Here is a 14,676-nt window from a genome sequence, read left to right on the forward strand (position 1 = left end):
CAGGTCCAAGGTTATTTAGTTTATCCACAATTGTACTAGAATAGTGAAAAAGCACTGAATAGCCAAGAGTTTGATGATATTCATTCCTGACTTGTCTACGTGAGACAACACAAGTTCAACATAAACTATGGTTTATTAAATGGGTAGCAGTCATTTGTGAGTTTTGCTGGATAACGTTAAAATGGCAGTATTGAAAATAAACTTTTACTCAAACAATCAAAACATCTGTGCCAGCAACATCCAACCAAGACAGAAACTGCTATTTCACAATTTTCAGAGTTGATTCCAAGTCAGAAAATGACTTAAAACGCTAGAAATAAGATTGTGGAACTATTTTCAGCTTTAATTGGATAAAATTCACAAGTCGAACTTGTCACTTGATGAATTGAAGTCAAAATGAATTAAAACACTAACATATTTGCTAGTCACTGTACTCCCTCCCTACCATACACAAAGACCAGCCAAAACCAATTTTGCATATGCTCACCTAAATAGCCATAATTTTCCATTTGTGTTATTAATATTTCACCAACTGTAAGGATAGCCAAATGAAGATGACTCAGTTGTTGAAATTCAAAACTTGATTACATTAGACAAGCCAGTAAATGAAAATCATTCTAAACATAAAGTTGACTTCCAATGCTTTGTTGGGCAGTGCACCGTTCTGTAGTCAAAACGAGAGCTCAGTGATTTCATGAATGAAATTGGTACGCACTCAGTCATAGAGACGTACAGCATGGAAACAGACCCTTTGGTCCAACCAGTCCATGCCAACCAGATGTCCCAAACCAATCTAGTCCCACCTGTAAGCACCTGGCCCATATCCCTCCAAACCCTTCCTATTCATATACCCATCTATATTGGGGAGACAGGCCGCCTACTTGCGGAGCGTTTCAGAGAACACCTCTGGGACACCCGGACCAACCAACCCAACCACCCTGTAGCTCAACATTTCAATTCCCCCTCCCACTCCACCAAGGATATGCAGGTCTTTGGAATCCTCCATCGTCAGACCACAACAAAACGACGGTTGGAGGAAGAACGCCTCATCTTCCGGCTAGGAACCCTCCAACCACAAGGGATGAACTCGGATTACACCAGTTACCTCATTTCCCCTCCCCCCAGCCTGTCTCAGTCATGCCCGAAACGTCGATTCTCCTGTTCCCGAGATGCTGCCTGACCTGCTGCGTTTTTCCAGCAACACATTTCCATCTCTATTCATACACCCATCCAAATGCCTCTTAAATGTTGCAATTGTACCAGCCTCCACCACTTCCTCTGGCAGCTCATTCCATACACATACCATCCTCTGCATGAAAATGTTGCCCCTTAGGTCTCTTTTATATCTTTCCCCTCTCACCCTAAACCTATGCCCTCTAGTCCTGGATTCCCCCACCCCAGGGAAAAGACTATCCTATCCATGCCCCTCAATTTTGTAAACCTCTATAAAGGTCACCCCTCAGCCTCTGACACTCCAGGGAAAAACAGCCCCAGCCTGCTCATCCTCTCCCTTTTTGCTCAAGTGCTCCAACCCTGGCAACATCCTTGAAAGGGTTCAGGAAAGAGATTTACAAGTTTCACAACATCTTTCCAATATGAAGACCAGAACTGCACACGATATTCCAACAGTGGCCTAACCAATGTCCTGTACAGCCGCAACATGACCCCCCAACTCCTGTACTCAATACTCTGACCAATAAAGGAAAGCATACCAAACGCCTTCTTCACTATCCTGTCAACCTGTGGCAGTACTTTCAAGGAGCTATGAACCTGCACTCCAAGGTCTTTGTTCAGCAACACTCCCTAGGACCTTACCATTAAGTGTAAAAATCCTGCTAAGATTTGCTTTCCCAAAATGCAGCACCTCGCATTTATCTGAATTAAACTCCATCTGCCACTTCTCAGCCCATTTGCCCATCTGGTCCAGATCCTGTTGTAATCTGAGGTAACCCCTCTTTGCTGCCCACTACACCTCCATTTTTGGTGTCATCTGCAAACCTACTAACTGTACCTCTTGTGCTCACATCCAAATCAATGACTAAAAGTAAAGAAGAGAACCCAGCACCGATCCTGGTGACATTCCACTGGTCACAGGCCTCTAGTCTGAAAAACAACCCTCCCCCACCACCCTCAGTCTTCTACCTTTGAGCCAGTTCTGTATCCAAATGGCTAGTTGTCCCTGTTTTCTGTGAGATCTAACCTTGCTAATCAGTCTCCCATGGGGAAACTTCTCACAAAAGGGGTGGGACTTTGGAACTAAAACATATCAAGATCACTCCCGAAGTGTTCAAGGAATTGGGAAATAAAAAAGTGAGGTTAATTAGGTTGAGACATATCATTCTGATAGGTCAAGACACTATAAGGCCAAATTTCTGGTATTTCCAAGATCCTATAACCGACTCTTCAATCAATCCCAATTACTCCCCATCACTCTCCTCTCACTCTTACAACCTTACACCAAGCTGCTCCTGCCATCGTTGCAGCAGTAAAATCATTACAAATACATGACAGGGACTTTGAATCTAGCAAGACATATACACAGCAGTGTACTGAACTCAGAATTGCTATTCCCAGTTTAAGCAGTCATGAAGAACCAAATGATGTACAAATAAGTGTAATGAGAACATTAAAAAGTTAAAAACTGCACAGTATTGCAATCTACTGTTGTGAACAAGTCAGCATTCTCAATTAGTCATTTTATCTATTTACTAATTAAGTTATGAACCTTTGATGCTCAAAGTTATAGGCTTTGAAAAAGGTCTTTCTAACTAAGATCTAGTTGGTCAAATGTTATTAATTAATTATACAGCATTTTGACCACAGTTGTTTGTGATTACATTGTACCCTTGAAGTTCTGCACAAAAACATATGCAGTTATTAGAAGTGATCATTTCAATTTTTTAAAAAAAAAACACATTTAATTAAAAGACCCATTTTTAATGACAAAACTGAAGATTCATTGCTATTTGATTGTGCAGCTTATGTCAAAATAGTCATTTGACAGTCAGAATGGAACCTGAGGAACCATCACAACAGATATTACTGTACTACAGGACCAGAATAAACTAAACTAGTGACATGTCCAAGTTATTAACTTGGAGAATGGAATTCTCAAACTACTCCACTGGGAAAAAAAGAAGAACTTTCACAGCACCTGAAACATTGTGCAGTGGCCATCACAAAGTAATTAACCTATAGTTCCATTACCAATAGCCACAAATATTTTCATTATCCAAAACAAATTCAATACATAACTAAATTCTCAGCTTCATATCTGGTCCCTCAGCAACTCACCATGTTGTCCCATTCTCCCCCCCCCCTCAGTCAAAGCAAAATGCTCTGAGACAATATAGTTTTACCTCCATCTTTATTCAAGGCCTGAAAGGAGAGAGAACAAATCACCTGTGTGCATAGAGACAGGAGTTCTGTCTTCTTTGGAAGAGCAGATTTTTAAATGAATTACATAGTCATGTTATAGGAAAGTGCATCCAGGTAAGGCAATATATATATGCAAAATATATTAAATTGGGTGACCATTACAATCAGCAAGTGTCAGCAGTAAAGATGAAGCCATCTGCTGTTGCACAATGAACAATTGGTTTCACATAAATGAATAAGTTTCACCTTGTTAACTGACTTTACATATAAAATGCTTCCAATATTAAGTGGCTGTAGATAATGAATGCTTTTCCACCTTGTTAACCCATGACCCGTGCTTCCAGCACCCCATTGTTAACTGCAAGTCCTAGCTTATCCAAGTCATGCTCAGCTGAACCTCATTTCACAATACTCAACTTATACCCTATACATTCTCAACAATGTTAATCCAAAATTTAGACCAATAATGACCACCTACAACAGGGCATTTGCGCATTAACAAAATGGTACATTAACAGGTCAGCAGAAAAAAACCACAGCACAGACTGAAAAATAAATTTGCAGACTGGAGTGGGAGTGACCAGATCAGGGAGAATGAGTGACAATTGATCAGATAATCTATGACGACCATTGGCATGACAAAATCCACATCTTTGGATCTAGCTTGGAAGGAAGGCCTTGAAAATTTCATCTCAGCATAAGTAAAATCCTAGTCCAAAACAGGAAATGTGTTTTAGAATTAGTATTTAGAACATTGATGGAGGGGGGGGGGGGGGGGGGGGGGGGGGGGGAGGAGGAGGAGACAAAGAAAGGGAGAGATGGGGGTCAGTACACAAATCTCAGAATTGACAGGTTTAGCTCCAAATTTCCTGTCAGCTGGCTACTCAGCACTTAGCAATGCAGCTCTTGACAGAATTTGAATGGCAAGAACTACAAATTAAAAACTGCATATTTTGAAAAAAATCTGGCGACATCAGCATTTGCCTACAATTTTGATTTTAATATAGGGCTAATGGTCAAAGCACAGCCTTCAGTACATTCCAACTATTTTATACAAATGAATTATGTTCTGATTAGCACAACTAATTCCCTTGTGTCTCTGCAAGACATCTTCATTACCATTTGCAGCCTCTGAGCAGTAGCTTTTAATAACCGAGATCACCTATAAAATTGCTAGAAAACTGCATTACCTCAGCCAATATGACGACATATCCACTTGTCAGTTAAAGATATATTTTCTAACCAACTTGTTCAGAGATGTTAACTTATTACCAAGCCTACTGGTCCACAACATCGCCCACCACCATGCTACAACAGCATTTACCCGTTAATTAGGTGGAGCATCCATTCCAGTTAAATCTTTAGCTTCAATTTTAAGCTGGCCTATTAAACCTGAAGGGTTCTTATGTATCTAAACATTTCTGCACTCCAAGTCGTACGTTTCTCTTTTTGGATTTGCCTAAGATGAAACTCTTAGCATTTCAGGTATCCACTGCTTGTAAATTAAGTACACGGTGGCTAGCACTGCTGCCTCACAGCGCCAGAGACCTGGGTTCAATTCCCACCTCAGGCAACTGAGTGTGCAAACTCCACATTCTCCCCATGTCTGCATGGGTTTCTCCGGTTTCCTCCCACAGTCCAAAAAATGTGCAGGTTAGGTGAATTAGCCATGCTAAATTGCCCATAGTGTTAGGTGAAGGGGTAAATGTAGGGGAATGGGTCTGGGTGGGTTGCTCTTTGGAGGGTCGGTGGGCCTGTTTCCACACTAAGTAATCTAATCTTGCAGAAAAAAAAGAGTTCATCTGCCTCAGCTGCAAACAATTCATTTGCAGCATTAGGCAATTCAGCCATGAGTCCATGTCTGCTCTCCATGGCATGACCCCAATCCTATTCCTCTGTTAATATCAGTAGCCCTGAAGTTCTAATTTCCTTTTATAATCATTCATACCTTGAAACTAGTTGCAGGGTCACATATTACAAAATTTTTCAAAGAAGTCCTTCCTCACATCACCGTCAGTCTTGTCCAAATTAATTCTGTACTCCCAGGCCTTGATCCACCATTTTCAAAAACATTCACTCATGGGATGTGGGCGATGATTGGCCAGCATTTGTTGCCCTTCAGATGGTGGTGGTAGTGGTGAGCTGCCTTCTTGAATCACTACTGTCCATGTGCAGTGGATTAACCCACAATGCCATTAAGGAGAGAATTGCAGAACTTTGACCCAGCAACACAAAGAATGGCAATAGATTTCCAAGTCAGGATAATTGGTTTGATGGGGAGCTTGCAGGCAGTGGTGATCCCATGTATCTGCTGTCTTTGGCCCTACGGATGGCAGTCGTCTTGGGTTTGGAAGGTACTGTCTAAAGGATTTTGGCAAATTTCTGCAGTGCACCTTGCCGATAGTAGCAATAGTATACTGAGCGTCAGTAATGGAAGGAGTGGTTGCTTGTGTATGTGCTGCCAATCAAGTCATGGGTGGTGCCAAGTTTCTAATGTTGATGGAGCGGCACCAATCCAGGCAAGCGGGGAGTGTACCATCACCCTGACTTGTGTTACAGAAGGTGGACAGGCTCTGGAGAATCTGGAGATGAATTACAAGCTACAGTTTTCCTCACTTCTGACCTGCTCCTGTAGCTGCTGTGTTTATGCGGCTAGTCCAGTTCTGTTCCTGGTCCATGTTAACCCCAAACATGTTAATTGCAGCATATTCAGTGATGGTTACACCATTGAAAATCATGGGACAGTGATCAGAGCATCTCTTGTTGGAGGAAGTCATTGCCAGGCATCTGTGGGGCACAAATATTGCTGGAATGTTGTCAGGGCCCATTGCCTTTGAAGTGGAGTGAAATCAAATTGGCTGAAGACTGGTATTTGTAACACTAAGGAGCACTAGAGCGAGTTTTCCTTTCCCACTTTAACCATATGTATCACAATCTTGTAAACCACTATCAGATCTCTTCTCCACCTCCTTGGCTCTAAAACAAAATTAAGGTGAACAATTCCACTTTTTCCCCCAAACCTAACCTTGTAGATGATTCCTCCATTCCTGGAATCACACTGGTCAATCCTCACTGGACACAAAAGGCCTTCACATTCTTCAGTGTGTGTAAGCCAGAATTGGATGCAATACTCTAGTTGGGCCCAAGCAGAACAAATGGAAACACCCCCACCACTCAATGCAAACACTCCTCAAGACAATGCCTTTTAAACATGCTATTTTCCTAACCCTGTATACCACTGGTAATCAGAAATCTATCAAACTCTGCCTTAAACATACAAAGACTCAGCCTCCACAAATTGTCTGCAATAGGAAATTTCAAGGGTTCACTACCAGAGTAAGATAATAACTTACTTTGGTCACAAGTGGAATTGCACTTATTTTTAAAATTGCACCCCCTGGATTTACAGTCACCAACTGGAGAGGATCTTACTTGCATCTACCTTGTCTATCAAATATTTTTTTCAACTAGATCGCCTCGGTCTGAGACGCTAGAGACCATAGGCCCAGTTTGCCCATTCTCTCTTCATAGGATCCAGAATCATAACCTCACTTGCTTTTCTACTATTTAAAAATCCCAAGCTCACATGGTACTTGGCTAATCATCATGTTCTTCTACCCCCTGCATGCTCTTTAGAGTTGTATCAACTCAATATTGTCTTAATCAATCCCTACTCCCAAAAGCCACCACCTCACAGTTCCCAGTATTAGATTCACTTCGATTTGTCTGCCCATGTTAATAGCCTCATGTCCTGTTACAATTCAACATTCCAAGTTTGCCAATGTTCATGCTTGGTACAACAGAAAATTTTACCATTTATGCAAATAGCAAAGACTTTTATATCAAAAGCCTTGGTCCAGTCATTGAACACAATGACCTATCATCATGTCTGAAAAACAACCACTATTTTCTGCCACAAAGCTTTTGTTTTCACAAACCGGATGATACTCTTATTCAAGAAGTCACAATTTTGTCAACTAGCCTTGTTTTACTTTCCAAACACACAAGATATGAAAGGATAATATTAAAATCACAGCAATCCAAATTCCTATAACCTAAAAAACTAAATTTGCTTAGTCCAGAATGATCTGGTTTCCAAAATCCATCTTTCGTTAACTCCATGCGACTGTTGATGTAGTCCTTCCATTTTTCCAAAACCTTATCACTCAAGTCCAAGATCATGAACTTTCATATACAAGTCACACAATCCATTTGGAAAATATGAATGAGTAACATCTTTACTCAAGCCATCGCAAGTGTATCGAGTACAGGAGTTGAGAGGTTATGTTGTGGAGATACAGGACATTGGTTAGACCACTGTTGCAATTCTGGTCTTCTATATGTTGCGAAACTTGAAAGGGTTCAGAAAAGGATTTACAAGGATGTTGCCAGAGTTGGAGGATTTGAGCTATAGGGAGAGGCTGGACAGGCTGGGGCTGTTTTCCCTGAAGCGTTGGAAGCTGAGGGGTGGCCTTTTAGAGGTTTATAAAATCATGAGGGGCATGGATAGGGTAAATAGACAAAATATTTTCTCTGGGGTGGGGGAGTCCAGAACTAGAGGGCATAGGTTTAGGGCGAGAGCGGAAAGATATAAAAGAGACCCAAGGGGCAACGTTTTCACACAGAGGGTGGTACGTGTATGGAATGAGCTGCCAGAAGAATTGGTGGAGGCTGGTACAATTGCAACATTTAAAAGGGATCTGGAGGAGTATATGAATAGGAAGGGTTTGGAGGGATATGGGCCAGGTGCTGGCAGGTGGGACTAGATTGGGTTGGGATATAAGGTCAGCATGGACTGCTTGGACTGAAGGGTCTGTTTCTGTGCTGTACATCTCTATGACTAAGTGACCGATGAAGTCCAGAGTATAACCTGGAGAAAGTGTAGTTTCCTGATCAGATTTTTACTTTGTATAGTTATGCACATTAAATCAAACAGAATAGTCACAAATCATATGAACTTTGTCATGCATCTTCAGATATAATTCAACATTGTTGTGACAAATTTAGTGTCAACTCCTAGACCTACAAAGCTTATTCTGGTGAGGGAGTTTGGCTGTCAGCATGTCTGTATTACAAATTGTAGGTGGGAACAGTTAGCTTAGTATTAACATGCTATTAAAATATTTAAATAGGCATGCTAAATGCAAATAAACAATTCAATGCGGCAAAATTAGGAAGCCCTGCCTGGTGCAAAGTTCAATTCCAGTGTGGACCTCGAGTTACAAACTTATCAGTAGTGGCACACGAGTAGCATGTAACAGAGCTGAATTGAGCATTTTTCCCCACCACTGCCCACACTCATCACTGCTTTTCTAAATCGCACTACCACTAATTCTCTAGGACTGCATTCTCGGGTCTTTACTTCACAAATGACATGAACAGCAAATTAGTTGGCCATTCGCCATGATGTCTTTCAGATACATCTGTTCTTGCACAATGAGTACAGCAAAAATCTGAAGCAGGAATCCCAGATTCTGTTTCTCAGCTAGAATTCAGGAAAACCTTCAAATTATGCCACTTAAATACATTTAAACACCCGAAAGAGAGTGTGGCATGAAATAGAACCTAATGGGGTACTACACAAACTCAATTTAGTTTGTACTCATGATTCCATACTCTCCATTTTTGGTAATAGAGTATTAGTCAAATTAGTACAAATTAACAAATTGGGATCGAACGTGACTAATTTACTTGCTAAAAAAAAAGAGAAAATTGATTTTACTCTGCTCCACTTAAAAAAAAACACTTGATCAACTAGCATTTATGCACCCAAGTCAGAAAATTGTGGGTGCCCTTTTTCAGCACTGAAGCACAAAACAAAACCAAGGCTAACACTCCAATACAATAAAGAGTAAATGTTATACTTCAGCAGCACTACCTTTTAAGGGTTGTGATACAATGTAGTGCTATCTACCCTCTTGGGTAGACAGAAAAGACATCACTGCATGATTTAAAGAGTAAATGAATCATTAGTATCCTGGCCAATAATTTAACCCTCAACATCTGAAAGAAAGACGATGCGGATATGTCCTGTCACTGAGTAAGCTTGTGTGTAAACTTGGATGACATCCCCAACATTATAAATCATTACTGCATTTTCAAAGAAATACCTGAATGTCATGAAAAGTAGTGCATAATTCTAATTCAAAAACATGGTGCATTAACATTATTGGCCTTGCAGTCAACCACTCATACATCTTTACACTTGGGGATAATTCAAGTGCAATTAGATATTCTAAACCCAGTTACCCTTCCTTCAAAAATTTCCTCAAATCAGCTGCAAGAGGAAGCTCTATTGTATGACAACTAGCATCAAATTCAGACACAAGCCACGAAAAGGAGATATTTGCAATAGTGAATAGAATCCTTAAAGATAAAAAGTGATGAAAATAAACAAAACTCATTCCAATTTGTACTTGTCTATTTTACTAGATTTAGGACAGAAAAAGAGAGTCAAGAATAGATTCCTTTATGCAAGAAATTGAAGGAAATCTCCATAGGATAATGATATTTGACAGCAAAGTCAAACATTGCACATTAAGAAGGATTTAAAATAGAACCAGACTAAAATTAAAATTGCAATATCTCAAAATACAGCTCTAAACCATTTGAGTTACAATAAATTAGCAGAATGCTGACATTACTATATGCAATTTGTATCCAAAATAGATTTCCACTGATGCTCTTCATCTCACACGAAGAGGAGATAAGAGCAAAATTACCTCCTTTTGTTTCTATTTCTTAAAAAAAACCAAAGCATTCAGATTGGTTATGACTATAATTGCTGATTAATGAGTTTAAATCATGTTTATCTCACCTACCTTCAATTTTTGTAGAAGCAACAAATAGTTAGTCCTAAACCCAGCTCCCAATTTTACAAGATCAGCTGTGGTGCATCCCACTGGAATAAATGGAGTCACAAATTAAGTCAGAAGATTCAACACTACAACTTGGCTAGCAGTTTGAAAATAGTCATTTTCTTTAGATCTACTTATGGATCTATAGTTCAATTAACAAATCATTTAGAATGCTTAAAATAATTTAATTGCTGCCACTGATCAAATATCAAGCAACTACTTCCCTTGCTGCTCTCCAAGGTTTCCATACGCTGCAGAAGGTACTTAAGACACAGTCTATATTAGACCATTGAAATTCTCTGGTTTTGGCAAATGAAACAAATTGTGTAAAATGATACAGATTCAACTTATGCTTTCATCTGTACACAATTATCCTTCAACCAGCTCATGTGTAACACTTGGAACAATTCAGACACATTCAGCTCAGCAGAAACTCACATATACCACATCTCAGCCAACATACAGAACATTGAATACAAATTCCTACACTGCCATGCCAGCAGAAATGCAGAACAAATACTTCATATTTGAGACTCAATCCCAATAAAACTCAACTGCATGTTAGTATACTTAATCCTGGTATGTTTCATGACAAAGCTTTTCAATTTTTCACATTTAGCACTTAATTCTTTGTACTGACAATCCTTCTAATGAGATTAGAAAGATAACTCAAAAAATTTATTAATTAAACTAAAGATCTTTCAACACCACAAAGTGAGCAAGCAAGGGAACTACCTGAACTGCTTTGTAGTGTTCCATGGAACCCAACATAAATAAGAGTCCTAAAATTTACCAAGGAACTAAGTACTTCAGCTGGCATTAACTATCAGAAAAGCAAACTGCACGTGAAAGACTTCAATATGATATTAACATTATGGAGTCACACAAGGCAATGTGTGACTCCATAAGTACAAGCAACAACTACCTGTTAGTTATCACAGTACCAAACCCATCAAGGAAATGCTTGTGGCACAGACATTAGATTAGATTCCCTACAATATTGAAACAGGGCCTTCGGTCCAACAAGTCCACACCGACCCTCTGAAGAGCAACCCACCCAGACCTATTTCCCCACCCTACATTTACCCCTGACTAATGGGCCTAACACTACGGGCAATTTAGCATGGCCAATTAACCTCACCTGCACATCTTCAGATTGTGGGAGAAAACAGAGCACCCGGAGGAAACCCATGCAGACAATGGAAGAATGTGCAGACTCCACACAGACAGTCGCTCAAGGCTGGAATAGAACAGGTTCTTGGGGCTGAGAGACAGCAGTGCTAACCACTGAGACACCATGCCACCGAGCAGAGAACATAGACAAAAAAAACACAAGTGAAGCCTGACAGAGATCACTGACTAATAAGCGTGAATCACTGAAAAATGAATTTACAAAAGCATGTCAACTACCGTTTTGCCTCAGTGCTCACAATTATTGCAACATTGACTTCATGCAACATGCCAGAAGAGGTAAAGTTTGTCAAACAACTAAGTTAGTTAAATTTGAATCCAAACTAACAATCCATAAATCACTTTCCTCATTGGAATTGGTATAACAATGCAAGATTTTATCTATTACCAGTTATCATGAAATGAAACAAAAGGGAGTTTTTACAAATTATTTCAGATTCAAAGATCCACCCAAATTCAAGGCCAACTGTCAGCAGTAAACTGGGATTAGTAAAATTCCACACCCATTGACATGTCTATTCCAAACTCCTGTAACATTAGGATTAGGGCTAAATGCCAATAGTAAATTACCATTGTTTAAACACAATGTTGCTGGTATGCAATTGGCACAGAACTCTTTACCAAATGCAAACAATACATATTAAACAAAAAACAGACCAATTAGGAGGCATTTTCAAAATAAGAGTACTTTGAAAGCTTATGCTATTAAATTCCAGCTAAATAACACTTTTGTCAACACAACCAAAAAAAAAAATCTAATATGAAGTACTTTAGGTAGTTCTGCATCCATTATAATGTTCTAACAATTTACATATACTAGAAAAAAAAACTTAATTTAGGGCACTGGGCTCCCGCTATGCTGATTCTGCAAATGATTACTTAATTCAATATTGCGATTCAAGTAGAAAAAAACTACACAAATCATTGCACCGTCTGGTGTAAAATAGGTCCAGGCCACAATTCATTACGAATATTGTATTGTCACAGATGTGCCACAATGGACTACTTTCCAGCATTAAGTGAAATGAAAACATGGTTTAAAAAAAAAACTGCTGTTGATTGAGAAGATTTATTCTTGCAGCAAGTCAGCACAAACATTGGGCCAACTAACCACCTTCAACTGTAACCATGTTATGATTTTACACCGACTTCCTTGACTAATCAGCCAAACTGCAGCTTTGGTCAATGCCAAAAGTCTATTTCTCCAACTGTGATTATCCACAAAAAACCTTGTTCCATTTATCTTAAAGTTACTACTCTCTACTGTTGTGAAAAACTATGCCAGATGCATAGTACTCATTGCTTTCAATTTTATAAAGACATACATGTTCTCATCAAGTTGGACTCATTAATGCATTAATTTAAATGAAGCCTATCAGATCCCAGTTTCCTGCAGTGTGAAGTGGTGCATTCAATCTATTGTTCTCTATACAATTTAACTCTGCACCCATAAAGAAACTTTTGAATCAGTGTTGTAGGCAAGGAGAAATATTACTTGGCATACTTGTCACTTACGTTTATAACTGAATCAATTGTTACCCAGATGAATACCAGAATTATGCTAGTTACACATTGTAAGTGAATGCCATGAGGATTTACCGTACGAGTTAGCCAAACCCTTAAGCCACAACATATTAAACATTTTACTATTAGCAGGGTACATGCACTCTGCAGATATGTTCACACCGACAGTTCAATAAAATTAAATTCTAGGTTGAGACTGTTGCAGACGGGCTCCAAATTCACACGATGTAGTCTGCCTTTTGCAAGAATTCCTTTCCCCACCCAAACTGGCATCAGTCCTCCACAAATATCAGCTGGATGATGCGGTCAGTCACTTGCCAAAACAAAAAAAAAACAGCCGAATTGTTGCATTCAATTGGTGGGAGCAGGGGAAAAAAAAAGTGATCCGGCCTCTCGTCCCTTCCCTTGCACAGGCAAAATGCGGTCAGTCACTTGCCAAAACAAAAAAAAACAGCCGAATTGTTGCATTCAATTGGTGGGAGCAGGGAAAAAAAAGTGATCCGGCCTCTCGTCCCTTCCCTTGCACAGGCAAAGGGGCACAGTAACCGGCTACAAGGGGGTTTAAAGCAGCAATCTGTACACAGGCTCAGAGGAGGGCTGTCAGCCCAGGCGGGATCTCCCGGCAGGAAAGGGGAGCGGCTTCTTCCCCTCACTGCAGGGGAAGGCTGAGTAGGCCCGACCGGGCTGGGCTGGGCTGGGCTGGGCCGGGCCGACCTTCCGGGATCACGCACAGCTTCCCAGCGCATCCACAACACAAAAGGCCGCTGAGGAGGAGCAGCCTTGTGCCTGTCTGCCTCGCTCCCTCCCTCCCTTCCTTCCTCCTCCAGCTCCACATCCCCGGGTAAAGCCCCGCAGCCGAACACTCGCCTCCCGCCTCCCATTCCCGGCCTTACCGACTTCCGCACAGACCTCCGCGAGGAATTCTCTGTCGATCTCCCTTTCGGTTCCCCGCGGAATCAAAAACAAAAATCACTTCAGAAAACTCTCCCCCGTCCGCAACTTCCAAGATGGCGCCTCCCTCCGACGGGGTTTCCTGCGGCACGTCACAGGGGTGGGTCAAGGGTCAGCGCCTTTACGTTCCGTCATTCATACTCTTCCGCACAGGGCTTGAGGTTCTTTATGCTTTGCGACTGGGAAGCTGGCATTATTGGTGTAGCGTTTTGCAAAGTTCACGTTTCGCTATTTTATTTCATCTTGCCATTTAGAATTTTTGGAATCATGCATTTGAACTATTAACCATGTAATTTTCCTTTTTTTAAAAACAAAGTTAGGATATCAAGTGTCCCCTTACCTGCAACTTCCTTGATTGCAGCTGAGATCTATCCGCTTTAGCAAGTCCAAAGTGATCCTATTATCATTCAGTATTAACCTGTGCATTGCATTGATTGGAAAGCATCCATCTGATATTGATGGAAAAACTAAACACAAGGGAGAAATGAATATGAGATATCGTAAAATCATAAAGCTTATTTCTGTAATGGTGCCATGAAATTCCCATCAATTGTAAAAACATATCTGGATTACTCGTGCATTAGGGAGGAATTCTGCCATCCCTACCCAGTCTGGTCTATATGTGATTTCACACAAAAAGATGTATGGAAAATGTGACTTTTTTCAGCAATACTCAAATTCTGTATTTCAAATATTTGAATAATGTTACAATGTTGGAACATTCTCTTGTTATAAGCCCTTTCTGTTTGCTATTTAGCACATCCCTATGTTGTCA

The 14,676-nt window shown here is 40.4% G+C and overlaps 1 protein-coding gene across 4 annotated transcripts in view; it reads right to left on the reverse strand.

The window, feature by feature from the left end:
- The window catches only part of LOC122564890 (ras-related protein Rab-14), a 40,337-nt gene extending 26,298 nt beyond the window's left edge, over positions 1-14,039 (reverse strand). For 2 of the 4 annotated variants that reach the window (XM_043720300.1, XM_043720301.1), the window contains exons 1-2: positions 13,844-14,039; positions 10,200-10,279 (exon numbers count right to left, since the gene is read on the reverse strand). The gene's annotated coding sequence lies outside the window, so the exon portion shown is untranslated. The remainder of the gene's footprint in view (positions 1-10,199; positions 10,280-13,843) is intronic. The other 2 variants (XM_043720302.1, XM_043720303.1) reach the window with 1 other exon arrangement.
- Between the last annotated feature and the right edge of the window lie 637 nt (positions 14,040-14,676).

The sequence above is a fragment of the Chiloscyllium plagiosum genome, chromosome 30 (assembly GCF_004010195.1).
Source record: "Chiloscyllium plagiosum isolate BGI_BamShark_2017 chromosome 30, ASM401019v2, whole genome shotgun sequence".
NCBI lineage: Eukaryota > Metazoa > Chordata > Chondrichthyes > Orectolobiformes > Hemiscylliidae > Chiloscyllium > Chiloscyllium plagiosum.